Source organism: Mobula birostris, chromosome 1 (genome assembly GCF_030028105.1).
Source record: "Mobula birostris isolate sMobBir1 chromosome 1, sMobBir1.hap1, whole genome shotgun sequence".
NCBI lineage: Eukaryota > Metazoa > Chordata > Chondrichthyes > Myliobatiformes > Myliobatidae > Mobula > Mobula birostris.
In genome coordinates this window covers 208,472,802-208,487,799 of record NC_092370.1, presented here as the reverse complement: position 1 = coordinate 208,487,799, position 14,998 = coordinate 208,472,802, and the positions used below count along the sequence as shown (strand labels likewise).

The following is a 14,998-nucleotide window of genomic DNA, read 5'->3' as shown; positions in this document are numbered from 1 at the left end:
CCCCCATTATTATTTCTCCGGCCTCATTGTCTAGTGGTCAGTTTTTAGTGTTGCCCTATTACCTGTCCTTCGTGGAAGTCTTCTTCCAAGTAAACAGCTTTGACCATCAGGCAGTTGTCAGCACAGAATGTCCTTCAGATACTGTGAGAAAGGGACACTGAGGGATACAGTTCAAAGGTACAATTTAATGTCAGAGAAATGTATACAATATACATCCTAAAATGCTTTTCTTCACAACCATCTCTGAAAACAGAGGAGTGCCCCAAAGAATGAATGACAGTTAAATATTAGAACCCCAAAGTCCCTCTCCTGCACGTAAGTGGCAGTGAGTAACAAGTCCCCCCTGCCCCCACCAGCAAAAAAAAGCATTGGCATTGGCACCGCCACCAAGCACTCAAGCATAAGCAAAGCAACATTAAAGACACAGACTTGCAGTTACCTCAAAGACTTGGTGCTTCACCCGTTATTCGACATACCACAGGTTCTCTCTCACCCTAATAAGGTAGAAAGAGATGTCTCCATTTTCCAAGTGTGTGGGAAAATGGGGTATTTCCCTGAGAAAATGGTCCAAACCACCTGGCAGAGCACCACATCATCAGATCTCACTAACAAGCTCCGAGACCTTGCTTGGCGGACAGTGAGGGGGGACCGTTCCTGTACTAATGACATAGCACACTAACATATATGCTGCCTTCGGGATGGCTACAATGGGAAAGGAACTGTTACCCATCTCTGGATTTACAAAGTGGGTGTGGTGATATATCTAAGGTCTATGTGCCAATTCACCCCCTGGCAGCTGACCAACTGAGGACTTTCAGATCTAAGGCCTGTTCCCGGAGACACATACTGAAACAGACATCAAGTGCTGCTGGAAGGTCGTCATCTCGGTGAAGGGCACGCCTTGTTCTGCCCGAGACTCTTCAGTCTTCCAGCACAGTGTAACTGAATGCTGCAGAATGCCATAGTCCATAGGAGTACATGCCGAGAGATCACTGAAGCTTGGGGATCCAAAGCCAAGTCTCTGTGAGGAAGGACCACAGTATAGGCTCTTTCTACTACCATGGATGGACAGAGTTTGGTGAGCTTAGGATGGGGATGGCACCTAACGGCGACTCCTTTGCTTGTATCTTCAGAAACAGCTTTATTTCTGCCTTTGATATCATTTTTTTCCCCTTTCAATGTTCTTTTGAAGACCCTGACCTGGAGTTACACGTTGACTTCAGTTCTTTGCAGAAATGGGACCTTATTTATTTGACACCTGCTGGTGAAAAAAACACCTAAATTAAAATATTTTAAAATGTATTTAATACCCAGTTCTAATTGCATTTTCTACTGTGATTTCATCTTCTGACACCTGAAGGCTTTTTCAGCAACTACAAAGCTCAGACCAAGGCCATTGTTTGGTAGATGCCTTTGTTGCAACTACTGAAATAGTTTGACAAAATCCCACAAAACAGACTCATTAGGGAAGTTAAATTGCATGGGATCCAGGGAAAGGCAGCAAATTGAATTCATAATTAGCTCAATGGCAGGTAAAAGAGAGTGATGGTCAAAGGTGGTTTCTTGTACTGAAGGCCTATTGCTAGTGGTGTACCACGGTGGTTAGTGCTGCGACCTTTATTCATTACTTACAGAAACTTTTTTATGTGAATGATGTAATGCATAGTTAACAAGTTTGTGGATGATGCTGAAATGGGGAGTATTGTAAACAATGGAGCAGGTTATCAAAAGTTACAAGGGTTCTTGATCAATTAGGTAAATGGGCCACAGATTGGCAAACAGCTTTCAGTTTGGATAAGTGTGAAGTATTGCATTTTGGGAAGTCGAACCAGAGTAGAACTCGACGTACAGTCAATGGTCAGACTCTGGGGGTTGTTGTGAAACAGAGTGACCTAGGAGTATGCGTACGTAGTTCACTTCAGCAATGTCACAAGTAGAAGAGCTGCTGAAAGCAGCATTCGACATGCTGGCCTTCAGTCGAAGCATTGAGTATAGGAGTTGAGAGGTTATCTTGCAGTTACATAAGACATTGGTGAGGCCTTTCATGGAGTTTTGTGTTCAATTTTGGTTCAATAGAGGAAAGATGTCATTAAACTGGAAAGGGTGCAGAGAAGATTTATGAGGATGCTGCCAAGACTTGAGGACCTGAGTTATAGTGAGAGGTTGGGCAGACCGAGAGTTTATTTCTTGGAATATAGGAGAAAGGGTGGTCTTACTGAGATATATAAAATCATGGGTAGAGAATGGGTGAATGCGCATACTTTTTTTCTCCCAGGGTAGAGGAACTAAATCTAGAGCACATAGATTTAAGGTGAAAGATTTAGAAGGGATCTGAGGGGCAACTTTTTTACACAGATGATGGTGAGTATATGGAATGAGCTCCTAGAGAACGTGGTTGAAGCGAGTACGATGGAAAAGTAGATGGGTTTAGATGGATATGAGCAAAATGCTGGCAAATGGAACTAGTCTGCTTGGTGCCATGGTCAGCATGGATGAATTGGGCCAAATGGCCTATTTCATTGCTGTCTTACTCTATGGCTCTAAATCAAGAGCATGAAGAAATATTCTCCAATTGATTGGAAGCTTGTGATGAGTGCTGGGTCCATTATTGTTCATTATTTCTATTAATGATTTAGGTCATCCCATTCGTTGGTTGGTACCAGGGCTGGGGGTGTGATGCACAGCAAGTAAACCTATCATTATTTGCAGTATGATCTGGAGCAGCTGGAAAAATGGCAGATGGAATTTAATGTAGATAAGTGTGAGGTGTTGCACTTTGGAAGGACCAACCAGGTTATGACTTGCACAGTGAACGTTAGGGCACCAAGGAGTGTGGTAGACAAATGGATCTGGGAATATTCCTTGAAAGTGATATCACAGGTAGATATGGTCATCGAGAGAAATTCTGGATCACGTCTTTCCCATTCTGAATTTTGCTCTGAACAACAACTGAACCTTATGACCATGTCTACATGCTTTTATGCGTTGATTTGCTACCACGTGATTAGCTGATTAGATATTTGCATGAATGAGCAGGTGTACCTAATAAAGTGGCCATTGAATGTATTTTAAAAGTGGTTATGGAAAAGATAGGGGTGGATCAATAATGAATGTCCTAAACTAAGATAAGGCCAATATTGGGAGCACCTGCTTGCTAATAAGTCTACATATTTACTGCAATAAATGTTAAAAGGAGAAATGACTGGATTTCAAGACCAACATGTTCCTGTAAGGGTGAAAGACAGGAGTTACAAGAAGAGGAAACTCCAGATATTGGGGGTTGGATAAAAAGAAAAAAAGGAAGCATATGATCGGAATAGGGAACTAATGATGGAGAAGGTCTGTCAGGAGTACAAAAAAGTGTAAAAAAATTACTTAAAAAGGAAATTAGGAAAACAAAGAGGGATAATGAAAGATCACATTAGACAGCATTAAGGTAAATTCAAAGATGTTCTCTAAGTATTTTTAATTAAAGTCTGTCACGTGCCTTGTGGCTCATCAGACCAGTGCTTATGCCGGTTTCCGTGGCATGAAGCAACTGAGAGTACGAGACCCCCCCCCCCACCCCGATAAGACACCAGTCTATTGCGAGGTTAACCCCCAGCATTTTTGCCGGTACCCATTCTCAGCTGGTTAGACTGCTGCCCGGCCGATGCTTGAACCCATGACCTTCAGATCACTAGTCCAACGCCCTAACCACTTGGCCACGTGCCACACGTTCTCTAAGGATATTAGACTAAAGAATAACCAGGGACAAACCAGAGTGAATAGGCAATCTACACATGGACCCAGAAGGTATAGATGAGGTCCTGAATGAAAACTTCTCATAAGTATTCACAAAGGAAGCAATCTTTGTAGTTGAGAATTCAGTGAAAAGGTGGGAAAAGTTTAGAGCAGTTTTCCATAAATAAAAAGGAGGTGTTGGTGGGTTTAAAGGTGGATACATCCTTTAGGGAGAGATGGAATTTATCACAGGGTACTACCAAAGGCAAGGGAAGAGATTGCTGAAACTCTGATTAATGTTTTCAAACCTTCACTAGCGTCAAGTGAAGTACCACTTGACCAGACAATGTGCCTTCCTTTCCAAGAAAGACCAGAGGAAAAGGTCTGGTAACTATAAACCTGTGGGCCTAATATCAGTGATAAGGAAGGTACAGGAAAATATTCTGTGGGAGAAGGATAATGATTCCTTGGAAAGAAAGTGCCTATCAAAGACAGCCAACATGTCTGAATGACAAAGTGTATCAAAGACAGCAGGGTAGTAGGTGTAATTTATCTGGATTTCAGTAAAGCCTTTGTCAAAATCCCACATAGGAGACTGGTTCAAAAGGTTAGGGCCCTAGGAATCAATGATGTTGGCAAACTGGATCCAAAACTGGCCTGACAATAGAGAAGAGAGGATGATGGCAGATGGATGTTTTTGCAATTGAATGCCTGTGACTAGTTCATGTGGATGCGGGAGATGAGATCAGTAAGTGCACACGTGACAGGAGATTGGAAGATTTGACAATAGTGTGGAAGGTATCTTAGCTGCAAAGAGATATCAATGTGTCGGTGAGATGGCTCAAAAGTGGCAGATGTAATTCAATCCCAAAAAATGTAAGGTGATACATTTTGCGAATAATAATGCAGCTAGGACATACACCGTGGGTCTTAGGGGGTGCTAAGGAACATAGGGTCCTTGGAGTACAGGTTTATTGCAGATGACTGTACAAGTGTATAACATGGTTAGGATGGTATATAGGTAATTGACATACAATATATTGGGGCATTGAATACAGAAGTAATGAGGTTATGATCCAACTTTATAAAACCTTGGTCAGACATACAGTGAATGCAGTTCTGGTCCCCAAGGTATAGAAAGGACGTGGTAATCCAAGAGAGGGTGCAGAGGAGATTCACTTGGGATGGAGCAACTTAGTTATGAGGAGAGGCTGGATAGTCTACATCTATTCTTCCTGTAGTGAAGGAGGTTAAGAGGGAATGCGATTGTGGTATATAAAGTTGAAGGTCTGCAAGAAACCTTTCCCCATATTAGAGCTAGATAAATGTAGAGAACATAATGTTAGGGCAAAGAAGAGATTTAGAGGGGATATTGGGAAGACCTTTCTCTGGCAGAGATTGGTAAGCAGCTGGAATGTGGTTGAAGCACGGTGTCTAACAGCATTTAAGAGGTTTCCTGATGAACACTTGTGTCTCTTCGGCATGAAGGGCTATGGAACAAATGCTGGGCAATAGATGTGGAAGGATGAGTGAGCGAATGGGCCGTATGGCCTGTTTGTATGTTGTATGACTATTATTCCAGAGTAATTTAGAGGAAGTCTCCCTGTCTGTTTTTAACCTGTCTGTTTTTTTTATTCTATTTACTAGTTTAATTATTTTTCCTTGTCATCATTTGTTTAGATATTTAACTGGGTTTTTAAAAATTGCTAATTTTCTGGCCTGCCACTGATTGATAATGCGACATTGTATGCCTTTTTCAGTTCAAAACTGCAACTGGGATGCTGGTACATTCATGTAAGGATGAGGATAGTGGAAGCTTTGAGCAAGCAGAATTTAGAGTGAGGCAGGATGTGGCTTATTGAATTTCGACGAGTCAGGATTTATGTTGATAGGAGCATGGTTGATTGGAAAATAGAACTTAGACAAGCTAATCTTATAACAAAAGAATGTTGGGAGTGAGCTTGGGACAGAAGACTGCATTATTGTAGAGGTGGGTGTAAATAGCAATATAGGTGTGTTAACTTAAAATTTGAAGATTATTTTAGAATTAAATAAGATTGTATATTATTGAGTTCATCTAACTGAAATGGCCAGAGGAAAGAATAAAGTCGGGAGTAAGGTTATAGCATTTTTGGGTGTCACTGTCTTATCTGCATGAGTGCTGCTTCATTAATGACTTGATATCAGACAGGCAATCCAGTAACACAGTGATGGTTGTGAAGTTAACGGAAGTAGCAGAGAACTGGACCTCTTGTCAGCTTGTATTATAGAAGCTGATCCTATGTGTTTCAATCACGTCAGTGCAATAACAACTGTGCGGTTGTTGGGAAAGTACAAAGATGAAACCCTTGAGTCTCTAAGTACGTAAGTGTGTGAGGGGATGGGTCTTTATTGATGATGGGACGTAACATGATCTTTGAGGATGAACTTTTTACGGCAAGTTGGAAAGAATTGAAAAAGATAATCTGGTTACCTTTGTGTAGGATTTGCCTTCAGAAAGAAAGATGTACAGTGTAGCGGTCAGCATCACGCCATCACAGTGCCAGCGACCCAAGCTGCTGTCTGTAAGGAGTGTATATGTTCTCTCCATGACTGAGGGGGCTCCATTCCTCTCCCACATTTAACGTAATCAACTACCCTACAGGTAAGCAGGTTAATTTATCGCATGGGCGTAATTGGATGGTGTGGGCCCGTTGAGTGTGAAATGCCTGTTACCATGTTGTATCTCCAAATCTTAAAATCTAAATGAGATGATGTTGGGTGACCAGGTTGATCATACAGTACCTTTGCACTTTGATCTCCGGATGGCTACCCGTGCCACGTGCTAGTGAGGCCAGAAATAAGAAGATCGTACAGTTTAACCAGTGGCTAAGGAGATGGTGCAGGAAGAAGAGCTTCAGATTTTTGGATCATTGGGCTTTCTTCCAGGTTAGGTGGGACCTGTACAGAAGGGATAGTTTGCACCTGAATTGGAAAGGGAATAATATTCTATTGGGAAATATTGCTAGTTAGTCCTGCATGGGGTGGGGGGGGGGGGGGTTAAATCTAGAGTTACAGGGGGATGGGAACCAGACTGCCAAAACAGATAATGGAGTGAAAAGATGTTGTTAAGACTACATACAAAGTCACGAATTGGAAGGTTAAGCAAGGTGGGACTTATGTTTTAGCTGCATACATCTCAATGCAAGAAATATTGTAGGAAAGGTGGATGAGTTCAGGGCATCCAGCATGTGGAATTATGCCATTGTAGCCATTTGTGAGACTTGGCTGCAGGAGGGGCAGGATCAGCAGTTGAATGTTCTGGGATTGCACTGTTTCAGACGTGATAGAGCGGGATTGATTAAAGAGGGAGAGGTGGCATTACTAGTCAGGAAAAATGTCACGGCAGTGCTCTGTCAGGACAGACTGGAAAACTTGTCTAGTGATGCTTTATGGGTAGAACTGAGGAATAAGAAAGGTGTGACCATGTTATTGAGATGATATTATAGACCACCCAACAGTCTGTGGGATTTAGAGGATCAAATTTGTAGAGAGATCATAGATTGTTTCAAGAAACATAAGGTCATGATAATAGGTGATTTTAACTTTGCACATATTGGCTGGGACTTCCATAGGGCTGGGTGGGAAAGAGTTTGTCTAATGTGTTCAGGAAAGTTTCCTTAATCACTACGTAGAAGTCCCAACTGGAGAGAGTGTGATACTAGGTTACCTGTTAGGGAATGAGACATGACAAGTGTTTGTGTAGGGGTACTGTTTGCATCTAATGATCATAACGCTATTAGTTTTGAGGTAATTATGGAAAAGGATACATCTAGTCCTTGTGTTGAGATTCTAAATTGGAGAAAGGTTAATTTTGATGGTAGCAGAAAGGATCTGGCAAGTGTGGATTGGGACAGGATGTTTTCTGGCAAAGAGTGTACTTGGTAAGTGGGAGGCCTTTAAAAGTGAAATTTTGGGAGTACAAAACTTGTATGTTCCTGTCAGAATAAAGAGCAAGGATAACAGGTTTAGGAACCTTAGTTGTTGAGTGATATTGAGGCCTTGGTTAAGTAAAAGAAGATGGTGTACAGCAGGTATTGGTAGGTTGGAACAAATGAGATACTTGAGCATAAGAAATGCAAGAGATAAAATTAAGTATGAGGTTGCTCTAGCAGACAAGGTGAAGGAGAATCTTAAAGGATTCCACAGATGTATTAAGCGAAAGAGACAAAATTGGTCCTCTGGAAGATGAAAGTGATAATCTATGCGTGGAGTCGAAAGAGATGGGAGAATTTGCATGGATATTTTGCATCTGTATTTACTTGGGAGATGTGAGGCAAAGCAGCAGTGAGGTCATGGATCCTATATAGGGGAGGAGTTATTTGCTGTCTTGATTTCAAAATTCAAAGTACATTTATTATCGAGGTATGTATACAGAATGCAGCTCTGAGGTTATACCATGGAACCCATTCCTAGGAAAGCATCCAGCACCCAATGTGTGAGAAAAGAACAAATTGCGCAAATGGCAAAAAGCAAATGATTATCAACATCAAACCAGGAGTCCAGGAACATTCTGTTTGGCTCATTTTAGTGCCACTAGCTGACTGCAGGTCTTCGCTCAAGCGCCTCAGTCCGCACCAATCTCTCCGATCAAATTGCTCAAAAACAGAAACGAGGAGTAACCAGAATCCAGAAACACAGGCAGGATGAACCCCAAGGTCCCCCAAAATGAATGCACAGCCACGGGTCTCGCTGATCAATCCTTGCCGCGTGGAACCCAAGACTCCTGCACTTTCCTCCAATGGCAGCTAACAAGAGGGATAGGAAGAATAGTGAAACACAGGCAGACAGCACTGACCACCCACCTGTCCTCCACTCACACTTTTGTCGACTTCAACTATGTTTGATGCCTCAGTTAGAGAGCTGCAATGGAGTCCATCATGGTTCATGCCCCACCTCCAGACCGCACACTGCGCTCCTAACCTCAACCATCTCCCTCAGAGACGGCAAAGTACTACATTGCCCAATCAGCCCAAAAACACACCATCAAAGTTTAAATAACAGGTTCCATTTGCACGCATCTTATTGGAATCATAATTGAACGAGGAAGTCGTTTTGCGAACTGTGTGCAGGACATTGCTGTTGGTCACGTTGTTCGCTACCGCCATCTTGTTCAGTCACTTCTAGCCAAATTACAGTGGATAAAACCCCAGGGCCTGACAAGGTGTGCCCCTGGACCCTGTGGGAGGCTGGTGCAGAAATTGCCCGGGGCCTAGCAGAGATACTTAAGGCATCCTGAGCCACAGGAGGGGCGTCCGAGGATTGGAGGATAGCTAATGTTGTTCTGTAGTTTAAGAAATGTTCTTAAAAAAAAAAGCTGGGAAATTATAGGCTAGTGAGGCTGACATCAGTAATGGGAAAGTTATTGGAAGGTATTCTGAGGCACCTGAGATGTAAGTATTTGTATAGACAGGGGCTGATTAGGAATAATCAACATGGCCTTGTGTGTGGTAGATCGTGCCTAACCAATTTTATAGAGTTTTTCAAGGATGTTACCAGGAAAGTTGATGAAGGCAAGGCAGTGGATGTTTTCTGCATGGATTTTAGCAAGGCCTTGACAAGGTCCCACATGGGAGATTGGTCAAGAAGGTTCAGTCGCTTGGCATTCAGGATGAAGTAGTAAATTGGATTAGATATTGGCTTTGTGGGGGAAACCAGAGTGGTAGTTAGACAGTTGCCTCTCTGACTGGAGGCCCTGTGACCAGTGGTGTGCCACAGGAATCGGTGCTGAGTCCATTGTTGTTTGATAACTATATCAGTGATCTGGGTGATAATGAGGTAAACTGGATTAGCAAATTCGTGGATGACAACAAGACTGGGGGTGTAGTGGGCAGCAAGGAAGTCTATAAAATCTTGCGGAGTGATCTGGGCCGGCTGGAAAAATGGGCTGAAAAATGGCAGATGAAATTTAATGCAGACAAGTTTGAGGTGTAAACAACAGGAATTCTGCAGATGCTGGAAATTCAAGCAACACACATCAAAGTTGCTGGTGAATGCAGCAGACCAGGCAGCATCTGTAGGAAGAGGTACAGTCGACGTTTCAGGCCGAGACCCTTCGTCAGGACTAACTGAATGAAGAGTGAGTAAGGGATTTGAAAGTTAGAGGGGGAGGGGGAGATCCAAAATGATAGGAGAAGACAGGAGGGGGAGGGATAGAGCCAAGAGCTGGACAGGTGATAGGCAAAAGGGATACGAGAGGGTCATGGGACAGGAGGTCCGGGAAGAAAGACAAGGTGGGGGGGACCCAGAGGATGGGCAAGAGGTATATTCAGAGGGACAGAGGGAGAAAAAGGAGAGTGAGAGAAAGAATGTGTGCATAAAAATAAGTAACAGATGGGGTACGAGGGGGAGGTGGGGCCTTAGTGGAAGTTAGAGAAGTCGATGTTCATGCCATCAGGTTGGAGGCTACCCAGACGGAATATAAGGTGTTGTTCCTCCAACCTGAGTGTGGCTTCATCTTTACAGTAGAGGAGGCCGTGGATAGACATGTCAGAATGGGAATGGGATGTGGAATTAAAATGTGTAAGTTTGAGGTGTTGCAGTTTGAGAGAACCGGCAGGTTAGGACTTGCATGGTGAGCGGTAGGGCACCAGGGAGTGTGGTAGAATAGAGGGAGAGAGAGATTGAACTTTTGAGGAAGCGAAAATGCTCCTCACCACTTAAGACGACAAATATACTTTTTTGCCCGAACCATTTGATAATAGTTTGGACAAAATTCTTCCCTTGCAGACATAGGAGACTGCAGCTGCTGGAACCTGGAACTAATACTGCAGCAGATCAGGTAGTATCTGTGGAGATGTGGCTATTTTGAGTTGACACTCAGCATCAGGACTAAGTGTTTAGGAGGAAGACAGCCAGCATATAGAAGAGAGAGGCAGGGGTAAGACAAGGGCAGTTGTTGATTGGTGGAACCAGATGAGACGCAGATAGACTCAAGGAGTTTGGCAGCAGCGTTGAGACAGATTTGTTTGGTGGAAACACACAAAGGGGAAAAATGGAGCGAGATGCGTGAGAGCAGGGGGAAGATGGGGGCTGTAGCTGCTAACTGGTAGATAGACCCAAACAAGGGAAGTTTGATAGGGACATGGAACCAGGTGGGAGGAGGGGTTGTGGATAGGAAGGGTGAACAGAGGGAGAAGAACCCCAGTTGGATAGATCTGTAGGTGATGGGAAGACGGGACCAGATTAGCCGTAGGGGTAATAAATCTGGGTAATGGTGGACTGGGGCAGAGTGATAGAAAAGGTGAAGAATGGGAGAGAGACCCTGGTAGACTGGTGTGAGTAGGAAAGGAACATAGGGGAATGGATTAAAATTGGTAGATTAAATATTCATATTATTGTATTGTAGACTACCCAATTGGAACATGGGAATTCTGGTTCATGTATAGCCTTACTGTGGCAGAGAGGACTGAGGACAGGGGAGAATGTAGGGATGGGAAGGGTGATTGAAATGACTTATAACTGGAGACTCAGGGTTTCACTGTGGGTGGAGTGCAAGTGCTCTGCAAAATGGTCATGGAGTCAGATGGCATGAAAATAGGCCCTACAGCTCATCTGGTCTATACTGACCAAGATGCCCATCCAAGGTAGTCCTATCTGCCAGTGATGAATAAATGCTTCTCGAATTTCCAGCCAGATACACTGGCATTTCAACGACAAACTCTGCCATCTTCGTCGGGGTTACCTGGAGAAATCGGCAGTTTCTCTAGATTCTTTTTCTATCTGCCAGTGTTTGACCCATAATCTTCTAAACCTTTCCTCTGCGTGTACCTGTCCTGTTGTCTTTTAAAGGCTATCACTGGGCACCAGGTAGTGTTTAGCATGGGCTATTACAGCTCGGGGCCTCTGGAGTTCAGGGGTCAACTGCAGCGCTGTCCCGTAAGGAGTCTCTGTACGTCCCCCCCTGTGGAATGTGTGAGTTTCCTCCAGGTCCGCCAGTTTCCTCCCAACAGCCCAAAGATGTACAGGGTAGGTTAATTGGTCATTGTAAATTGCCCCGTGATTAGGTTAGGGTTAATTGGGTTTTGTTGGGATTTGCTGGGGCGTTGCAGCTCAGAGGGATGGAATGGGCTACTCCACACTGTACCGCTAAATAAATAAAAATTCTACCTGCCTTAAACAGTTCCTCTGACAGCTAATTCCAAATAGATACCACCCTTTGTGTGTGTAAAAAAAAAAGGTTGCTCCTCACATTCCTATCTAATTTTCCTCTCTTACCTTAAACCTATGCCCTCCAGTTCTTGATTTGCCAACCTTGGGGAAAAAGACTGAGTGCATTCGTCCTATCTGTGCCCCTCATGATTTTACACTCCTCTATAGATAATCCCTCAGTCTCCTATCCTGCAAGGAATAAAGTGTCAGCCTGACCAACCTCTCCCTGTTACACAGTTCCTCAAGTCCTGGCAGTATCCTTGTAAATCTTTTATGCAGTCCTTCCAGTTTAATAATATCCTTCCTATAGCAGGGCAAACAAAACTGAACACAATACTCTAAATGCGGCCTCACTGGCACCCTGTACAACTGCAACATGACCAAATGTTGGCTCATGAAGGCCAATGTGCCAAAAACCACCTTCACCTGTGACTCTACTTTCAGTGAACCATGTAGTTGTATTCCAATGTCTTTCTGTTCTGCAGCTCTCTCCAGGGGCTTGCCATTCACTGTGGAAGTCCTACTCAGATCTAACTTTCCAAAATGCAAAACTTCATGCTTAGAATTAAAATCAGATTCCAAATGATGTTTATTATCAATGGCTTATGGTGTGAAATTTCTTGTTTTGTGGCAGAAGTACAGCACAAGAAAAAAATGGCAATAAATGAGATGTTGACTCCCAGGAACTTGAATCTCTGACGCTGTCCACCACTGACCATTCAATGAGGACTGACGTGTTTTCTCTTGACTTTCCCTTCCTGAATGCTACAATCCTTTTCTTGGTCTTACTGATGTTGAGTGCAAGGCGGTTGTTGCGACACCATTCAACTAGCCAGTATTTCTCGCTCCCGTATGCCTTCTTATTTAGGATTCAGCCAACAACAGTAGTGTCATCAGCAAATTTATAGATGGTGTTTGAACTATTCCTAGCCACATAGTCATGAGGATAGAGGCAGTAGAGTAGCAGGCTGAGCATACATCCCTGAGGTGTAGTTGTGCTGTGTGTAAGTGAGGAGGAGGTGCTATTACTGATCCGCATCCTGACTGTGGTCTCCTGATAAGGAACTCGAGAATACAGTGCAAAGGGAGGTACAGAGCCCGTGGTTTTGAAGTTTGTTTATGAGTACTGAATGCTGAGCTGTAATATATGAACATCAGCCTGTCAGAGTTTTGCTGTTGTCCAGGTGTTTCAAAGCAGGGTGGAAAGGCAGTGAAATTACTCACACCGTAGAACTGACATGGTGACAGGCAAGTTGCTGTGGGTCCGCTTTCATGATCAGAAAGGAATTAATTCTAGCCATGACCAACCTCTGTTAGAATTTCCATCACTGTAGATGTGATGCCACTGGGCAATAGTTTTTGAGGCAGCTCATCCCGCTCTCCTTGGGCACCAGTATCATTGATGCCGTGGGAACCTCCAATTGTTGCAGTGACAGGTTGAAGATGTCCTTGAATACTCCAGCCAGTTGGTACAGATCTTCAGTATCACTTATTCAAATTAAATTCTATTTGGCATTCACCAGTCAATTAATCAGCTGGCCAAGATCACCCTGTAATTTTTGATTACCTTCTTCATTGTCACCCATCTATTTTAATGTCTTCTGTAAACTTCCTAACCGTACTAATTGTACATTCTTATCCAAATCATTGACATAGATGACAAACAATAATGGGCCCAGCAGCAAACTCTCTTACAACCACTAGTCACTGGCCAATAGTCGAAGAAACAATCTTCGAACATCATCCTCTGCTTTCTACCATTACACAAAATCCGTATCCAATGAGTCAGCTCTCCCTGTATTCAATGTGACCTAACCCTCCAGGCAGCCTACTATGTGGAAGCTGATCAAAGGCCTTACTGAAGTCCATTAAATCATATCTACATCCTCCCACTGTCTCCAAACTCGGGGGTAGCCATGGTCACTTGCATGGGCCCCAGCTATGCCTGCCTCTTCTTTGGCTACGTTGAATAGTCCATGTTCAAAGTCTTCCCCAGTTATATTCCCCAACTCTTCCTCCGCTACATTGATGATCACATTGGTGCTGATTTATACACCTACGCTGAGCTTGTCAATTTTATCAACTTTACCTCTAACTTCCACCCTGCCCTTAAATTCACATGGTCCAACTCTAACACCTCTCCCTCTCCTTCCTTGTTCTCTGTCCCCATCTTTAGAGACAAATAATCAACTGACATCTTTTATAACCCTACTGATACCCCAGTTATCTTGACTATACTTCTTCCCACCCTATCTTCTGTAAAAACACTATTCCCTTTTTTCAGTTTCTTCACCTTCACTGCATCTGTTCCCAGGATGTGGCTTTCCATTCCAGGACATTAGAGAAATCCTCCTCCTATAAAGAATGGGGTTTCCCTGCCCCGCATCTCCTCCATTTCCCATAATGTATATCCGCTCATCCCATCTTCCTGCCTCATTCCCATTCCAATGTGTCGGTCCATGGCCTGCTCTTGTGCTAAGATGAGGCCCCCTCAGGGTAGAGGAGCAACACCTATTTCTGTCTGTCTACCCTCCAATCAGATAGCATGAATATTGATTTCTTCTTCCTTTAAACAAGATCCCCCCTTCCTTTATTCCCCATTTTGACCTTTTATGTACTTCCTCTTGCCTGCCTAGAACTTCCCCCGGGTCCCTTCCTTTTCTCCAAAGGTCCACTCTTCTCTCCAATCATTCCTCTCCAACTCTTGACCTTGTCCACCCACATGGCTTCACCTATCACTTTCTAGCGAGCCTCCTTTCCTTCACTCTACCTTGTTGTCCTGGAATCTCTCCTTTCCTTCTCTGTCTTAAAGAAGGGTTTTGGCCCAAAACGTCGACTGTTTATTAATTTCCATAGATGCTGCCTGACTTGCAGAGTTCCTCCAGCATTTTGTGTGTGTGTTGCTTTGGATTTCCGGCATCTGCAGACTTTCTCATGTTTATGATCTACTGCCCTACCCTCATGAACTTTCATAATCAGTTCATCAAAAAACTTACTCGTTTGTCCGTGGCTAACAATGAAGTAAATATCTCAGCCAGGTCTCCCACAATTTCTTCTCTACCCTCCCACAGTGTTCTTGGATAAA

The 14,998-nt window shown here is 43.5% G+C and overlaps 1 long non-coding RNA gene across 2 annotated transcripts in view; it reads right to left on the bottom strand.

Annotated features, from left to right (window-relative positions):
- The window catches only part of LOC140204010 (uncharacterized), a 47,890-nt gene that overhangs the window by 24,810 nt on the left and 8,082 nt on the right, over positions 1 to 14,998 (bottom strand). For both annotated transcript variants that reach the window (XR_011887491.1, XR_011887492.1), the window contains exon 2: positions 63 to 1,258. This is a non-coding gene — a long non-coding RNA (uncharacterized lncRNA). The remainder of the gene's footprint in view (positions 1 to 62; positions 1,259 to 14,998) is intronic.